A 9,462-nucleotide genomic window follows, 5' to 3' on the forward strand; every position below is an offset into this window, starting at 1 on the left:
CAGAGATGAAGCCAACAAGTGCTGCTCCTCAGGGACACATCATCCGCAGGTGAAGAGGCAGCCCCACCACCAGCCCAGGGCAAAGGCTCAGAGATGATGCTGAAGCTCTGCCCTAAGCTACCTGATCCCCAGGCTCTGTCTGTGCTCTGCTGTCTCCCTGCCACCCTCATGGCCCTGGGTCCACATGGTCACTTCCCCATCCCTGTCCCCACAACCCCTCATGGCCAAGCTGACAGTACAGATCATGGTGTCCCCTACTGGAGCCAACTCAACAGCATCAAGGTGACATTGCCATCAATACCAGGAGCTCACCAAAATGCAGGAACAGATGTGGGGGTCCCATACCAGCCCAGGTTCACCTCTAGCAGAGCTGTGCGACAGCTCAGCTGGCACCAAACTTTCACGCCATGGTTTGCAGAAAAGTCACTCCCTTGGGGCTGCAGTCCATATACCCAGCAAAGGTCTTTTGCTCCCCATGTGCAACCCCTCAGGGGCTGCATCAAGCAACAGCCCTTGCAGTCACCCCCAAAGAAAGCTGGCCATAAACACCTATAGTCAGGTAAAACCCAGGTACTCAGAACAGCCTGCCAAGGCACAAAAGAGAAAGCAAAGTAGAAAACCACAACATCATGACATCTCTCACCAAAGTGTGTAAAGGATTTTCATACCTGGACTAGGAGGCTAGGAAACAGACAGCCACAAGCTGGGTACTGCCCAGTAAGGAGGAAGGAAGCTAGCCCCCCCACCCCAGTACTCTTTTCTAAGGAGGAGACCTCTTCCTACCCGTCTGGGTTTTATAGGTTTGCGGGTTTATGTGCTGCAGCTGCAGCTCCTCCACCACCTTGCACGGCTCCTCAGGACTTGATTGCCCTCAGCTGTGATCCCCAGCAGGGAACCGGGAGCATCCCCCAGCACTGGGGCTTAGAGTCAGCTCACAGGTGGGAGAGGCTAAATTTCCCACAGCTGCATTTTGTATCAAGAACAAGAGTTCCCCATCTCTGGGCATGGAGGGCCTGCACCCACATTTGTCATCCTCTCCTAGTCCTCATTCTTCTCTGTTCAGCCCCAAGATCTCTATGTCCTGTGAAGACCCCTTATTTAATACACTCCAGTGGGCAGAGTTAAGGGTACTGCAGCAGGTTTAATCACTGATCTTGAACAGCAATGCGGCAGATTTAATTTCCTTTTAATGCAGCGGAGGTGTCTGCTCCCCACTCCAGTGCTGAGAACATGCGCAGGCTGGAGCAGTCTCTGTCTCCCGCCCCGTGGCTGTTGCCTGTGAACACCAACACTTGCACACGAGCGATTTGCTCACTGCAGAGAGGAGCAAGAGCCACGGGAAATATCACAGTGTCAAGCTCAGCACCAAACCCGCCCTCATACATTCCCCAAAAGAATCATGCCAAATTTAACAAACTTTTGAGAAATTCCCCCTGACCTTTTGAAGCTGACACAGGGTTTGGTGGCAAGAATGTGGGAGGGATATGGGATGCTGCAGGTATGCAGGAGGGATGTTACAGGGACACTGCAATGATGCAGAGCGGATGGTGCAGGGAGGGTGCAGGAATGTGGGAAGGATGCAGGAGGGATTCCACAGGGATGGTGCAGGGATGCAGGGTGAATGCTGCAGGGATACTGCAAAAATGCTGCAGGGACGCTGCAGGGACGCAGGAGGCATCTAGCAGGACACTTTCCCATACCTCTCTGACAAGCAAAGGGTGGTTTTCAAATCGATTCAAACTAGCCACTTCATTTCCCCTGAAACTTTCCGGAGAAAACAAGTTCTTATCTCACTAGAAACCCAGGCCGCAGATACTGGGCTGCCTGGGAGGAACAAGCAGCTCTTGTAAGCCGACAGCGGCACTCCTAGCCTCGGACAACCGGCTGCTGCCTCCCCAGGGATGCACTCGAGGAAGGGGCTGCACCTGTGGGACCGAGCTGCGGGCACCATGTGCCCAGTGCAGCTGCAAACCACGGTCCCATGTCCTGCGGAGCGAAGAGCTGCAAATTTGTTTCCTGTGAGCTGAAAGGGGAAACGCAGGGGGACCAGGCACAACCCAAGGGTGTTATTCTGTATCCCTGGTAATTGGCTGAAACATCACTTGGCTTTCAGCGTATACCTGTTTTTGTTAAAGGCGTAATGAGTGTTAGGACTCTAATTGTGATGTTGGTTAACTTTGCAGTGAGCGCAGCCCCCTGAGTGGGTACTGCTGCAGCCCACAAAACGGCTGGCGCATCTGCAGTGTTTTTAGCCCAGCAAATCCCCCCTCCTCCTGTTTCTGCTCAGCAAAATGCCACAGCAGCAGCATCTCTCCCTCCTGATTCACCCCCAACACAGCTTGGGGTGACAAGGAGCAGAAAGGCAGAGATCAGCTCCCCTCTCCTGCCTCTGCCCGCATGGTGAAATCTGGCAATACCCGCCAGCGCTCTCGGAGGCAGCTCCTCTGACGGCTCCACGATGTCCCCTGCAGACACCTGGGCACTGCCACTACTGCCCACCGCCTCGCTCGGTCTCGCTTCTGCCAGCATGGAGCACAGCCACCGCACAGGGAAGAAATTGCTCAGCGGTTAATCAGAAACCTCCATCACCCTTTTATCTTTGCAGAGGTACTTTCTGTCACCCATCAGCTTTTTCCCATGGAGGAGGATGGCTCCTTTCATTGGCTTGAGTGTTTGGGAAGAGGGTCCACGGCAGCAGCAATTGCCACGGGGCTTTTGGCAATGGTGTGAATTAAAGCACTGTCAGAGCCCTCCCAGACCATGGCCACCCTGCCCACTCTGCACCAGTGCTGGGGAAGCTCCCATGTTAAAATCTGCTTTTCACAACGCCGCAGAAACGCCCACCTGACGATGCTCTGTGAGGCCTGAGGTGGCACAGCCTGTGCACATCAATGGCTGTCATTTCGTAGATGTGCAAAGTTACCAGTGAATTTGGGGGACGCCTGGGAGATTGGCACAGCCCAGCGGCATGCCAAGGATTGGTGCTCAGCTCCAGGGTACTGGCCGATTGCAATCGGGAGCAGCCTCATCTGGGCAGTGATGGACATGGCTTCTTTGTGCCAAAGGAATCAGCGCAGCTCAGAGTTGGTAGCTTCCAGGTTACCTCCTGAGTCCTTTTTGGTGATATAAAGCAAATACATGGTGAACAAGTCACTCTCCAGCACATCACAGGCTCAGGGTCTGAAGGGGACAGGGCAACCCTACGTGCTCGGTGCTGGAGCCCTGTACTCCTCAGTCACAGCAACATGCCAGGACTCCACATGTGTGTTTTAGTGGGATGCAAAAACCCCTCAGCCACCTGTCTCAGGGAAGTAAGGGACCAGGAGGAAAGGGATGATACGATTTTGAGGTTAGTCAAAACACTGCAGTAATTTAGTGGAAAGTATTTTTCTGCTGTAATCTTATTTTCATGCTGTACCAGGTTTTTCTTGGTGTATTAAAGAAACACAACGAGTGTGGGAGGTGTGAACTAATGCTACTGCACTGGGAAGGTGGTGACGACTTGAGATCTCACAATGATGTTCATCAGACTCCCTACTCAACAGGGGTGTGAGCAAGTACAGTGGAAAAAAAGGACATAATAGGTCTTTTAAGAAAAAACCCAAACCAAATAGCTGTGAGACAACCTCGTCAGCAAATGCTATTTAAGAGCACAGACATTCACCTCCTTTCTCCTGGGGCAAGTGTTAACCTTTAAACACAGCCTTTCCGCTCCCTTCCCTTTCACTCATGTTTTCTCCTCCACCCGCTCCCCACTTGCCAAAATCACTCGCGTTTCCCCATCGAGAGCCTGTGGCTGTCATATGCCGCAACGCACCGCACCAAGAGCTGCTCTGTCCCCACCCACCACCACCCTGTCCCCGCACTGCCACGGGCTTTGAGGCAGCAGCTGGTGTTATTTGGCAAAAATGTTTCCCAGCAGCAAAATCTCCCTGTGATTTGCACACAGCCGGGGCTTGGACATAAGTCTCATTTCTTCTCATTCCTTGGCCAGATCTCCTGGGGACGTGGCTAGAGCTGAACCTCCTCAGCGCTCCTGCAAACAGGGAGCTGGCCACAAGCTTCAACCCAGGTTGCGCTGCAGTCGGCTGCCCCGTTGTTACGGGCTTTTGTACTCACAGAGTGCCTCCCTGCTTGGAAAGGTTTTTCCCAGCTGCAGGAGAGACCCTCTGGTGTGGCAGTCCCGACGCTGAGCCCGGTGGGAGGTTTCTGAAGGGAGAGTGACTCCCGTCTGCACCATGGCTTCCTGTCCCAGCTGCGAGGGTGAGAACAACAAGAGCTCAAGCAGTGACGTGGGAGCTTTGCGCAAAAGCCGATGGGGGAAATGCAGCTCGCTACTTTCCAGACAGCATCTCATGCTCATCGGCGGCGAGTGGAAATGGCCTTGCAGGGAGAAGGAGAGCCAGGTGCCACAAATTGTTTTAACATCCCTCACATCACATTTTCACTCTCGATCTGCACTCCCCAGTGTTTTGAATTCAGGGTGACAAAGGTTGGGGCATGGGGTCGAGGAAGGTCCCTGCCTGGAGAACGAGGGCCCTGTGGCGCGCTGCGCCTCACAGCCCACCAGCACACCTCCCAGTTGGGCTCTGGGACCAGTTAGGGATGGCTGCTGGGAGCACTGCAGCCCCTGCCCCATCCCTGCATCCCCCCAGAGCGCCACAATCCAGAGGAAATGTACGTGTCTTTGCACACCCTTTACCCAATCCGCAGCAATTTAAGAAAAGCAGGATGAGGCTGAGCTGCGAGCGCAGCTGCACCTTGTCCTGCATCCGGGAAGCTCCTTCAGGCCAGGCAGGCAGGAGGCTACGATGAGGGGCTGAGCCCCAGGGGAGGAAGGGCAGGTGCCTCGGGGAGGTGTAGAAAGCAAGGAAGGTCCCTGAGATGCAGAAGAGAGTTGTGCAACTTCTTAGGACCGGTGGGTGGGGAGGGGGCTGCACAAGCCTCCCCAGGTAGGGAGGCATCGCTGCTGCTGCAGCACTGTGGCTCCCACGTCCTCCGACTTCTCTGCTCTGGGCTCCCAGCTCCCTGTTTTCTTGCTTTAAAAAAGTAATAAGAGGCTTTTCTTATCAAATTGCCTTTTAAATTCCGAAGTTGCAGTCACTGCTTCACAGGTATTAAGAACAGAAACAGCTTTTTTCTGATAAAAGTGACTCTGACTCATTAAGGGTCTTCGACTGCTGCTCTAGATCTTTAGGATCTGGGTCAAAAAGATTATTACAAACCTAAATAACTGTCCTGGTTTCAGCTGGGATATAGTTAACTGTCTTCCTAGTAGCTGGTACAGTGCTGTGTTTTGAGTTCAGTATGTGAAGAATGTTGATAACACTGATGTTTTCAGTTGTTGCTCAGTAGTGTTTAGACTATAGTCAAGGATTTTTCAGCTTCTCATGCCCAGCCAGGGCACCTCACCCAAACTGGCCAACAGTGTATTCCATACCATGGGACGTCCCATCTAGTTTAGGAACTGGGAAGTGGAGGGCAGGGATTCGCCGCTCCGGGACTGGCTGGGTGTCGGTCGGCGGGTGGTGAGCAATTGCCCTGCGCATCATTTGTACATTTCAATCCTTTTATTACTACTGTTGCCATTTTATTAGTGTTATCATTATCATTATTAGTTTCTTCTTTTCTGTTCTATTAAATCGTTCTTATCTCAACCCAGGAGTTTTACTTCTTTTCCTGATTTTCTCCCCCATCCCACTGGATGGGGGGGGAGTGAGTGAGCGGCTGCGTGGTGCTTAGTTGCTGGCTGGGTTAAACCACGACAATAACTTAAACCTTACATCTTACTGTATCTGCATTTCATAGCCCCAAAGAGGACAGAGCATTAATATTTGCAGCCCAAATGCAGCTCAGCTTCTTTAGCTTTCACAGCAAATGCTAAACAGCAAGGCCCCGCAGGTGGGCTGTTGGCTTGGATTTAGACTAATAGATAAAAAACAACCCACAGTGTGTTTACTGGAGGTGAATTCCCCAGTTTCCCAGGCAGTGTGCAAGCTGTGGCTACATGGTCAGAGTGAGATGCTGTGGGCACCAGGTGCCTTCCTGCCCCATCTCCCATTTCTGTGCCTCCCGCAGTGCAGCTGCACTCTTCATCCTCTGCCTCCCCAGAGCATTGACAATGTCCTCCAACCACCAAGGCAAATGACAGATTTTAAATGAAATCTCACAAATTCTACCCAGTTTGGTAGGGAGAGTCCTTGCTACCATAGTTAGGGGCTCAGAAGCCTTGAACCCAGTGGATTTTTCCTGTGGCTGTGCAGCACACGCAATTAATCATCTTGTGACTAATACGTGGCCACCTCGGACTCTGTAGCTGCTTTTCTATTAGTGTGCAGCTATTCAGAATTTCAGAGCCATAGTGGGGCTAAAACACAGGTCCCCCACTTCACTTCCACAGCAGCCTGGGGCGCAAGCTGTGGGCAGATGCTTGCAAGAGCAGATCACACTTAAATTTCACAGTGGTGTTCACCAAAAATAATTTTTTTTTCCTGTTTCTTCAAGGGATGATATAAATAATGCAACAGCATCTTCTATTCTCTTCTGGATTTTGTGTATTGCTCTTCCTTCTCCTCCTCATTTTCAAGCTTTTTTATTCCCACTACTTACAAATGCTGAGCAATTCAGGAAGACTATCTACATTTATGCTAGCTGGAAAAATCCTGAAACAATGAGAAAAATTGCCTGGGTTATATCAAAACTTTCTTATTTTGTGTAAGTAGTGCAAGCAGGTCGGATAGAGGATAAGTCCCTGGTACCCCTCAGCTTTGTCTCCCCACAGATGCATTCCCATTTGGTCCAGAAAGAGATTACCACAGACAGATAGTTACAGTGGGAATTAGGGGATAAATAAAATAATCCCAGACAGCTTCTGGCTGCCTGGTGTACCTGGCAAAACTTTTCCTAAAAAGGTTATTTTATGCCCCACAAAAAATCCCCAAATTTTTGTCAGACAAATTGCAGTAAAGAGATCCATCCCTTTCATCTTGGTTACAGAAAAAAGAAGCAAATAGGTGCAACTTAAAATTTAAACCTTTGACATTTTGGGGGGTGAAGGGGGGAAATGCTGACAAAATGAAAACCATTATCAGATCACACGTCTTTTGCATGCAAGGGAAGAAAAAGAAATTCTCTAATCAGCTGTAATTGCTGATGTGCAGAAAACTACCCAGGAGGGATTTCCCTGTCCTTTAGCTGGAGACGGAGGGGCACAGAGGTGACATGGCCAAGGACTGACAATGGCAGCACCGGTGTGCAGCCTGGTGCTGCGCACACTCAGCCAATCGTGGCCCCCATAGCCCATACTTTCCAGATCCATCCCCACTGTGAGGGGTCCCTGCACAGCTGGCACCGGTGCTGACGAAAATGGAAAATTGGAAGGAAAAGAGCTGGTGCTGCCAAGCGCGGTGGGTGGTTCAGTGGGTCACACCTGGACACTGTCCTTTGAGCTGGGGGTGACCAAGAGGCCACATCTGGATTACTGCATTGGCTTCATGTGGCTGCGTCCTGTAGGAAATCAGGTGGGATCAATAAAACCCTGTTTTTCTGCCAATCCCTTCCATAGGAGTAACCTCCAGCAGTCAATGCAACAACTTGATGTGTCACCACTAAATATTCAGAGTTGCAGATGTGGAAATGAAACACAGGCGTTAGGCTTGAGGGAGGCTCAGGGCAGCCCTCGCAGATGCAGGAGCCGCTCCCCTGCCCATGCCCTGATGGCAGCTTCATCCCAACCAGCTGGGGAGAAAACAAGCACAGGAAGGGATAAACCTGAAGATGTAATGGGGCCTCCAATTTCTAACAACCGGAGCCTTGTCTAATGAGCTTGGTGTTCCACCACCAGTGCAGCGATGTGGTTAACATGGGTGTTTTCTCCTGTTCAGAGGGATACGGACACACATGCACAATCACAGAGCTCCTCACACCTCTTGCCACAACGCAACTTGTTCATCTGCAAGCAAGAAATCCTCTGTCAGGCTTCTCCTCTGCCTGGGCAGCACTTCCCTCTCACCTGGGGTGCAGAAGACAGCACCACAGCTAGACAATACAGCTAAACATCAAAAAAGCTGAGTTTTGTTAGACCAAAGCAACACTTGCACATCCGCTATTGTCCTCCACACCTTTATAACCATTCCAGCTGTGCACCAGATGTGATGTTCGTTGTTGATCTCTGCAGGCACCAGTGCTGACCTGGCCCCAGAGCTCTGGATCCGTGCAAAGAGAGGGATAAAACAGCAGCACAGAAATAGCAGACGATTTCCAGGTTTAACTCAACACAGTGAGACTTGAGTTCTGGAGAGATTTGGGGGATTTTACCCAGAAAAATGGCATTTCAGGGTGTTCCGTGAAGGCTTGGTTCAGACTTTAGTCCAAGCTAATTGATGCAGCCATCACTAAGTGAAGGGGTTTGGGTAGAAAGAAGCAGAAATAAAGACAACACAAGCCTGTGTGGTGTCTGGGAAGTGGAGCTCAGCACCCCGCTCTGCCGCAGCCTTCCTGCACAGAGGAGGGGGTGGGGGAAAGTCAGGAAAAAAATCCACCCCTCCTCACCGGGGCGCTGGGACTGTGCCTGCACCAGCGAGCCAGGGCTGCACCAGGTACAAGAAGAAGTCAGGGTGGAGGTGCCTGGTCCACTTCTTGCTAAAGGTTTGGGGACTGAGGTTGAGTTTGGCTGCAGGTTTTGGTTAGCTGCTATTTTACCCACACCCAGCCCTAACACATCACAAGTGCAAAGACTTTTAATGTCTGAAAAAAACAAAAATAAGAATCAGGCAAGCTTTATTCATCCTAGAGTGTTGCTATTTGAGTAGTTTGTTTGAGGTTGAGTAGTTTGTTTGAGGTCAAGTAGTTGTCAAACCTCCCCAGTTCCCTCTGATGTTTTAGCACACTTACCAAGTATGAGTAATGCTATGTGCGAGAAATGAAAGACTGCGGTCTTCAGTAGAACTGATATCAGAAACCCAGCTTAAAGATGAATAGTTTAGTGTATTCACACTTTTTCAGTTGCGTTTACTACATCATATTTACAGGCTAATGTAAGGGAGTATACTTTCTTTTTCTCTTCTTTTTTTCTTCACAGTTGAGCATGAATTTAAAACACTGAGTGATAAGAGAAAGATATAAGCTGGAAGGCAGCTACATAAATACTGACTCCCACGCACCCAAGATACCTCTAATAATCACTTCAAGTTAACACTGCTGCGCATTATTGCACATAGACAAGGATATTTGGTGGCATTAGGAATTTAGACAGCAACTCCCAGTGTTTTGTACTAAAGGGAGCTAGATTGCATAACCTGCATATCCTTTTGCAAGCCACAGGATGAAGCTCCAGTTAAGGTGACACAGGAGGCTGAAGATTGCCCCAGATGATGGCCAGTGGGTATCTCAAGACTATTTCTCCAGCTGTATTTCAGCCTGACCTTGCTGTGCAAGGATGGACGGACCTCACAGTTTACCATC

The sequence above is a fragment of the Haliaeetus albicilla genome, chromosome 8, assembly GCF_947461875.1.
Source record: "Haliaeetus albicilla chromosome 8, bHalAlb1.1, whole genome shotgun sequence".
Classification (NCBI taxonomy): domain Eukaryota; kingdom Metazoa; phylum Chordata; class Aves; order Accipitriformes; family Accipitridae; genus Haliaeetus; species Haliaeetus albicilla.